The following is a 9,244-nucleotide window of genomic DNA, read 5'->3' on the forward strand; positions in this document are numbered from 1 at the left end:
CTTCCCAACGCAGGTGTTCACGCCCAAAGAGTGTACCAAATCCTCCCTCCACTGAAAATGACACAGCTTAGGATGAGGCAGGATCAACAGGTAGTTCTTCACCAAGAACCTTTGATTCTTCAGCAAAAATCGAATAAGATAGTGAGTACAACTTTAGAATTGTTTCTTCTACCAAGAAACAATATCAAGATCAAATCTTGATCAGTTCCAAGAAATGAAGACCGAACAAGGTAAGGCAGCAAGAGTAGAGAGAAAAAGAACTGAGTTGTCTTCTCTGTTGTAGGTATTTTTCAGATCCGCCCTGCTCTCTTTTTATAGCCTTAAAGAGATGACCTCCTAATCTGATTAGGAGTCTTTTGATCCAAATCTTTATTTGGATCTAAACTCTTAAAGTGATAATGATAATCCCTTATCTTATTTGGATCTAAATTAGGAATTCCCTGATCCAAATCTCTATTTGGATCTGGACTCTTTAAGTGGATAAGAGTTAACCTCTTATCCTTATCTGCTGATCCATACCTAGATTCGCCCTTATTTATATAATCCAATTAACCCAGTTTGAAATGGGCTTTAGGCCCGTTAAGCTTTCAAGCTCACTTCCTTTTAATGCTGGCTAGCTTGAATCTCTTAGTATGGCGTGGGACCCTATCATTGATCTACACATCAACCACATGGGTTTAACCTAGCCTCTGTTATAAGGCCTGGCTGAATTCACTACTGAATACAGTGAACCCCTGAGTCCATCACTATGGGCTCTTAATGGGCCCAATATTTACGCTAAATGGTCTTTGGGTCCAGCCATCTTATAAAGGCCCAAGGACTGTGGGCAGATGCAAGATTAGCCCATCAGGTATAACCCTCAATGGTCTTATACTTAACCTCTCAGCCCTTAATGATCAAACACTACCCGACAAGAGAGGGCCTCTCCCTCGGCTGCAAGGTAGAGTGTTGCACTCTCTACTCACATGGATCCCGGGAATTAAAACTTTTTGCAAACAATTTGAAACCATAATATATAAGTATATCTCTATATAAATATATTTTGCAAAACCAAATTTCAAACACATTTGAAATCCATTGCCAGCAGTTTAGGTTTCCATCAGAGAGAGTGCATTTCCCCAATCATTCACTTTGTCCGATAAAGGGGCTGATCCTGTCACTATGATCACCCACTTAGATGAATTCTCGGACAGTCCTAACATACCCAGATTTTGACCCCTGCTAAGGATCTCACTGGTTGGCATATCAAAAATAGCCTAATCCGATATCTAGTGCAGTACCAAAATCGAGTCTAAGGGTCAAGTCTCACCCTAGCAACTGAGACAAGCCACCCAACCAACTTGGCGGCACATCAGTGTCAGCCTTGGCAGGATAAATCTCCCCAGATTTATCCAACGGTTGTGAAGATTCTAAACTAACACAAGTTTCATACATGTCCAGTTTAAGGGTATTACACAGAAACACACCACAATAACATGAATCAAATATGTACTTTATTCATTTACAATAAATGTCAAAAGATACATCAATCTGATTGGAGCTAAGGGCATAACTGTCTAACACAATCAGCTTGGATGCTTAGAATCCATTTATCCACAAAAGCATTTACAACCCATCTTGACCCTATTCACATCGTTCACTTGAAAGAGCGACGATGACAGTATACTAGGGGCAATTGAAACAAAAAGTAAATAAATAAACTAGTTTCTACCCCATCTTAATGAGTACATAGGTGAAACAACGATAACGTTTCAAATAAATGGAGAAAAATAAATGAAAAACAAAGAAACATACCTAGTTACTATTAGTAAATCAAAACAGTCAATCAGTGGAGTTGAACGGCATAGTGTGTGTCCAAGCATGATGAGAGTGGAGAGTTCACTTTAAGCAGTCTACACACCTCCAAACTGGTGATGAGACCAAAAATAAAACAACTGGTCAAAAGAAAAAACAGGAGAAAAAAACAAAGGAACCAATAAACGCCATGAGCAACATGAGCAAAAAAAAAACAGGAGAGAAAAAACAAAATATAATGAGCGGCATGAGAAAAAAATAAAGGGAAAATTTCCCATTAGTACCTTGTTCTTTGGGCCTAGTGCCACTTTGGTCCCCCAAACTTTAAAATGCAACAATTTAGTACTCGAACTTTCAAAGCATGACAATCCAGTACCTGCCGTTAACTTACTGTTAACCAGCCGTTAAGTGGCATTTGACAAAGACTTACATGCCATTTGAGTGTCATCTAATTTTCTTTATCAACCATCCAAACATTGACAAAAAAATTAACAGTCCCAAATCCTTGCCTCTTCTATTCAAGAAAGTTGGGATCACCAGAATGTCCACCCAAATGTGACCCCAACTTTCTTGAATAGAAGAGGCAAGGATTTGGGATTGTTAATTTTTTGTCAACGTTTATATGGTTGATAAACAAAATTAAATGACACTTAAAGGGCATTTGTGTCTTTTTCAAATACCACTTAACGGCTGGTTAACAACTAATTAACGGTAGGTACTGGATTGTCATGTTTCGAAAATTCGGGTACTGAATTGTTGCATTTTAAAGTTCAGGGACCAAAGTGGAACTAGGCCCAGAGTACAGGGTACTAATTGGGAATTTTCCCAAAAATAAATCGCAAATAGACAAACCTGTATGAACTCTGTCTATACCTCTCTCAATCTCTCTATGATTGTCTACATCTCTCTCGATCTCTCTGTAGTTTCTTACTGTTTTGAGTTAATGGTCATAGGGAGAGATCATTGCAAAACCATAGTTCGTGGCTGTTGAGGTTGAGAAGCGTAAACAAACAAATAACTGAGAGTTTAGGCAACTATCTCATCGATTATGACATGGGCAAGTACCGTGTATGGGTGGGAGAGGAATGAGAGGGGAGGAAAGAGTGAGAGTGAATGAGAGAACTGGAAAGAGCTGGGAAAAAGTAGAGAGGTTTAAGGAAAGAAGAGAGATGAGGGAATGGGATAAGGAGAGGGGTGTTGACGTGGAACCTAATCACTATATATATATATAACTAAAGAATTGAACCGAAACTGATCAACAGGTTAATTAGCTGATGGTACTAGTTTGGTTTCAACCAGGGTTTCAAAAATAGCCCATGGTTCGATTAACCAAACCATAAGCACCTCTAACCGGAATACATGAAACAATGGATAGAATTAGAAACATACCTGAATACATGTTTTTCATGTTTTCTCCTACTTGTTAACTTTATGCTTGGTAAACCTTTCCTGCTAAAAGACATCAATGAAAGGAAACCTATATCTCCTTAGCTCTTCAAATCTTCCCAATGAGAAGAACTTAGTTCTTCTATACCCTCCTTCAAGAAGTTCTACAAGTTCTTCTCCAAAAAGACTATTGGGAGGTTTAAAAAACTGAAATGAAGGCAAAACCCATGTAGTCCACTGTTGGGAATTGGTTCTACTATAGGGGATTGGGTTTTTGATTGAAATTATTGTAACCTTGTTACATATTTAAATATTTCAATCTGTTCTTTTTTTTTTTTTGAGAAAGGTTACTTGGATCTTTCAATCTGTTTGTAGGAGGAAAAAGAAGTTGATCCCTCAGCTTCTTCTAAACATAGGATTCCTCTCATTGCTGGAAGCACAGATATAAAGGCCAATGTTGGTCGTAGCTACTTGGGGTTAGCAGACTAGGTATGGTCCTGGATGACCAGGGTTCAAACCTTTGGAAACATCCTTTCTATAAGGCTGAGTATATCTGTCCCTCCCTAGTCCCTACATTGGCAAGAGCCTCGTGCATTGGGGCGCCCTTTTTTTTATTGGGTATGGTCCTAACCTTTGGCATTCTTTTTTTGCATAAAGTGATTACACTCAGACTCAAACCTGTATTCTAACACTTGGCAGCCCAAGATTTTACTATTCCACCAAGTAATGGCCCTTGCTAGAAGCGTAGACGCTATCTCCTAATATTAACAATGAAACTTATAACTCTGTTGGCAGTGGGGCCAACATGACTTGGCAAGGGCGAGGTAATGGTTTCCATCCTTTCTTCTTCTTCTTCTTCTTCTTCTTCTTCTTCTTCTTCTTCTTCTTGCCTTGTGCAGTCAATACATGAGGACTTCATGTTGTGGCTAATAGGAACTAGGGGTGGCAACGAGCGGAGCTTTTCGCGAGTTGCTCGAGCTCGGCTCGTGAAAAGCTCTGCTCGGCTCGGTTTCAACCGAGCTCGAGCTTGAACCCAATTCAATGGCTCAATTATTAAACGAGCCGAGCTCGAACCTATTAGAGCTCAGCTCGTGAGGCTTGTGAACCGGCTCGAATATATATATATATATATATATAAAATAAAATTATAGAAAATAATATATATAATAAAAATATTATAATTATTAATTATTATAATTATTAACTTTTTAAATTTAAAATAAAATTTTTTTATATTTTATTTTTATTTTAATAAAATATTTTTTTTCTCAAAATCGAGTTCGAGCTCGAGTTTGAGCCTTACAGAATAGTCTCGAGTCGAGCTCGAGCCTTGTACTATTCAGCTCGGCTCGGCTCGGCTCGATCCACCCCTAGTATGAACACACTTATAATTGTTATTGTATAAAAGTTCACCATCTCTCTGGTATGATATATAAAGATGCTAGGTGTCTGAAGAAATGCTACATATAATGGAATATGTTGATTTCTTGCCTAAGAACACCATCCACTAGACTATTCAACAACAAAATAGATCAGAAAGTGTTCTAGCAACTGGGTGCATACAAGGACAAGATATGAGTTAGCCAAATGTTGTGGAGAGACACAAAAATTTCATCAGTGTGACTGGATGGATTTGAGTCGAGCCAAGCTGAATATCTAGCTATTCTAGCTCAGCATGCCAATATAAACCATCAGGCTTGAACTTGAGGTCGAACTCAATTTGAGCTAGTGACTTGAGTTCAAAATCGGCTTGAGTCAAAAGCTCGTAAGTTTGAGCTCAGCTTGGCTTGAGCTCGACTATGAGCCAAACATTTAATAAAAAATAAAAAATATACATATAATTTTTTATTTTATATATAAAAAATTAAGAATTATAAAAGTTAGTTATTATTATATATAATATTTTTATATTTTTTATATGTATAATATAAATATATAATATTATATGTATGTATGTATGTATACACATCTCCATATATATGTAAAAGCTCGATTAGGCTCGTGAGCCTCACAAGCCAAGTTTTATTGGGCTCGAGTTCAATTCTATTAAGCAAACGAGCCTATATATTAGGATCTATCTCGTCTCGAAGCCCGATTTAGACCAAGTTGAACCAAACTTTTCACGAGCTGAACTCGACTATCTCGTGAAAAACTCAGCTCGTGGCCACCCCTAAGTGAGAGTATCAATGAATACCAAATCCATGTTTGTTACTCATGCATGCATGTAGGTTGAGAGCAAAATCACAGATGCAAGAACTAGTGCCTTGTTCAGCTTGGGAAATATAAGCAGCATGTAAATTCATCCAACGTGACCTTCCTGAATTTAGAGGAGGTAGAGAACAACGAATGTTCAATGGTTTATTTGTATACATGACAGTGCATTTTATTCCATTGGTTCTAGTGAAAGACCACATTTTGACGTTGAAATAGCTATTCCTACTACTAAGAAATGTAAATAAGGAGCACATTGCAAACCTTCTTTCTCTTGGAGGGGGAAAAAACTGTTGCAACTGTGCAAGCTGATTTTTCCTCTTTCTCTTGGGTAAAGAAAAGATCACTGCTGAAGTTTTAACGGAAAATGTTCAGGCCATCCTTGATTACTTACTAGTATCATCATATGTTATTTGTATAAATGTTTGAGAAAACCCTGTGGAGTAGCATACAATGCAAAATTATATATAACCGATGTTTTAAAATGCGGAGGCGTGACACGAATCGTTCCACTACCTGAAGGCATGAAGTATAAATCATAATGTAAAGGCATAAGCCTTCTTAAGAGGAAAATGATCAAGATGAAAGACGGGGAAAAGAAAGAAGAGGAAGGGAGATCTCATTTCTTTATTTTTAATAAAAATCATTTATATTAAGAAAAATGAAGATGTATAATACTATCTGAACGGGAGGGTCTTGTCAAAACAGAGGCGAGCGAGTGGAGCGAGAACATTCTACGTAACAACCTATGCCCTACCATGAGTTGATCACATTTTCTGCTCAGTAATAGGCCTTTGAAATTTTAGTTCCATTAACCATTGAAGACACTCTCCTAATTTCAACTGTAGACACAGCAATACATGGTTCTAATAAAAATGTGAGAAGAACAAAGACCAGCCATATCTGTAAAACTGTTAGCATAGAAAAAGAAAAAGAATGCCAGACCAATCACATCTGTACAACTTCAAGAAGATAACACGTAAGGATAGTTCTTTGTCCATTAGATAGATATCAGTAGAGTAAGTGCAGTAAACCCGACAGGGGACTAGTTAAAACAAGCCAGCAAGAAATTAGCTTATACAAGATTTAACACCAAAGGACTTGGGTATTTTAAATATACTAGGTCATTTCTTGACTGGTTACTGTCCTCCTCCCCAACCCATAAATGGCTGAATCCATGACACTAATTTATTGTTAAAAGCACACACACAATTGATGAGGGGTACACATTATTTAAAATAACTATAATTGTGGTAATCTTTACAGATATAGTCAAATTATCACTGTTACTACAAGATTTTCTTGGTAGAAAAAAAACAGATGAGAGGAGAATTCCCAAATCTAGTCTTAGAACCAAACAATAAATCAAAGAGCATTTCTTTCTCCTAGAAACACATCTATCTATTGCTATAAATGATGCAGTGATGACTCACTAGCAAATTAGCTGACACCTTCATCCACAATTAATAGCAAAACGATTTTTGGGATTAGTTGTTAAACTGTCAGAATCATATAATGTTGCTCTCGGGTTCGTTTGTTAAGACTTGCATGGAGTGCATCCAAGCAAGGTTTTAAAAACCAACTCGGAACCAAAACCGCTCTGTCCACCGATTTCTAGGTTGACAGTTTGATCGTTCGATTCAAACGGATAATCTGTTTCAACGAAATAATATAAGGTTTTTAAAATTAGACTGAACATGGAACCGTTTTGAGGTCCGGTTCTTGGGTCAAACAGTCCGATCATCCGGTCTGAACAGGCAGTCCACTCTGACAAAAAAAATAAAAAATTTAAAAAGCCCAAAAATGGCCAAAAACTGTTCTTGGGTCAAACGGTTCGACGATTTTATCGCCCAGGTCAATAGTTTGCTAACCAAATCAGCAGTTTTTGGCCAAACAACGGCTTTAGGGTAAAATGGAATTAGTCATGTGACTGGTTCCTGATTTTTCTGATCCGACCGTCCAGTCCAATCCGATTTTGAAAACATTGAAAAAATTAAAAAAAAAATGGCCAAAATTATTGAACGGTTCGACCACCTAAGTCAGCGGGTCACTGAGCAATTCAATGGTTTTTGGAGGACTGGATTTGTGGTAAAATGGAACCAATTGCCTAGACAGTTCCCGAGCCAAATAGACCAACCATCTGGGTCAACGGCAGGTCAAAAATATTGATTGTTTTGCTTTGATTTAAATCATTAGTTTTCCCAAAAAAATAAATTAATAAAAACAAAAATTTATAATAATTTCGATTTTGACAAACTCTCAAAAAACAATTTTTGACAAACACTTGAAACTATTCAAATAATCCAACCCTTCTCCATCATATTAGTGATCCTGAAAACCAAGAGCCGGTCACAAGTGAAAAGAGAACCATAGGGTTTAAGGCTTCTTAGCAAAGGACTAAAGAATGGTCGTAGAAGTCAAATTATATTGGTAAGAATGGAAGTCAAATGATCCAAATGGTCAGACCATTTACATGAAAACCAATCAGGAGACCAGTTCACTTCAACCCCAAACCGTTTTTTCTTCCCCAAAAAATACTAAACTGATCAATAACCTGTTGACCTGGACAGTCAAATCATCAACCCATTTGACCAGGAGATACACTTTTTGGGCCATTTTCATTTTTATTTCTTTTTTAATTTTTTTTAGATATATAGAGCTGTCAATGGGTCAGGTCTGACCCAACGGGCACAAACCATTCGCGCCAGTTTTGGTTTCAGGATCTGGTATCAATGAGACAGTTCAGGTTTCTAATATATTATTGATTTGGAACCAGTTCTATCCAGTCCCAAACTGATTGAGACCCAATACGGTCCTTAATTATAATCGGATCCATCAGGTGTCAATTGTTTCAAGAATCAATCAGTTCAGTTTTCGGTCTAAAATTGCATATCCTATCCAGTTTGATTCAGTTCCAATTCCTTTATATTTCTTTTCAACTCGGTTCTGGGTCCGGCCTGACCCAACCCATTGACAGCCCTACCAAGGGTCAAAGTATCGACACATATCGGCCCATATTGACCAATACGTATCATTCCAGTACCCCTCTGATACGCCCCTACAGTGAGTGTATCAGGGGTCTGACCGGTTCAGGAGGTAGAGCCCTAAACCGGCCCCCCTGAACCGGTTGCAAAAAAAATAATATTATAAGCATCAAAAACTGTATCAGTTTGCCCGATACGTCAGTATGGGCGTAACCGGCATATCAAAATTTTGAACCTTTGAGCCCTAATCACATGTCAATCAATTCAGACCAAACAGTCAAACCCCTGACCCAGAAGCCGATGGCCAAATTGGTTCTGGTTCTGGGTCTGATTTTAAAACATTGGGTTTATGCCAGAAAGATAGGCAGTCAAGATGCATGTTACGGGTCCACCGGATCTGCACCCTGCACTAATAAACATTAGTCGAACAAAAGCAAATCAACCGTTTGACTAGGACAAACTCCAAATTGTATTTCAATTGTCCATTCTACATGTCTTTTAAGGCTGCATTTGGCATTATTTTAAGGATGTATGATGTCTCTCCTTTTTGCTGTTAAAAACTGTCATTAGGGAATTTTAACTGCATAAAGGAGGTAAATCGTTAAAATAAGGAATGCCAAATGCAGCCTCAAAGTGTCCCAATACTAATTCTATTTTTAAGGTCAACAAAAGTTCTGTGAAAAGAGAGGAAAAAGGGAACTAGGGGGAATGTTTACATGAGAGAGGGATATCATATTAACGTGGGTCAGTTGTGGCCATACCCAGATAGGGATATCATATTATCCTCACGTTTTTTTATTATTTAGTACATTAATTTGAGCGCATAACAATGTCACAAAACCGTATTACAACATACTGATATTTCCCTT

This window comes from Nelumbo nucifera, chromosome 1 (genome assembly GCF_055504915.1).
Source record: "Nelumbo nucifera cultivar China Antique chromosome 1, China Antique-T2T, whole genome shotgun sequence".
Lineage (NCBI taxonomy): Eukaryota > Viridiplantae > Streptophyta > Magnoliopsida > Proteales > Nelumbonaceae > Nelumbo > Nelumbo nucifera.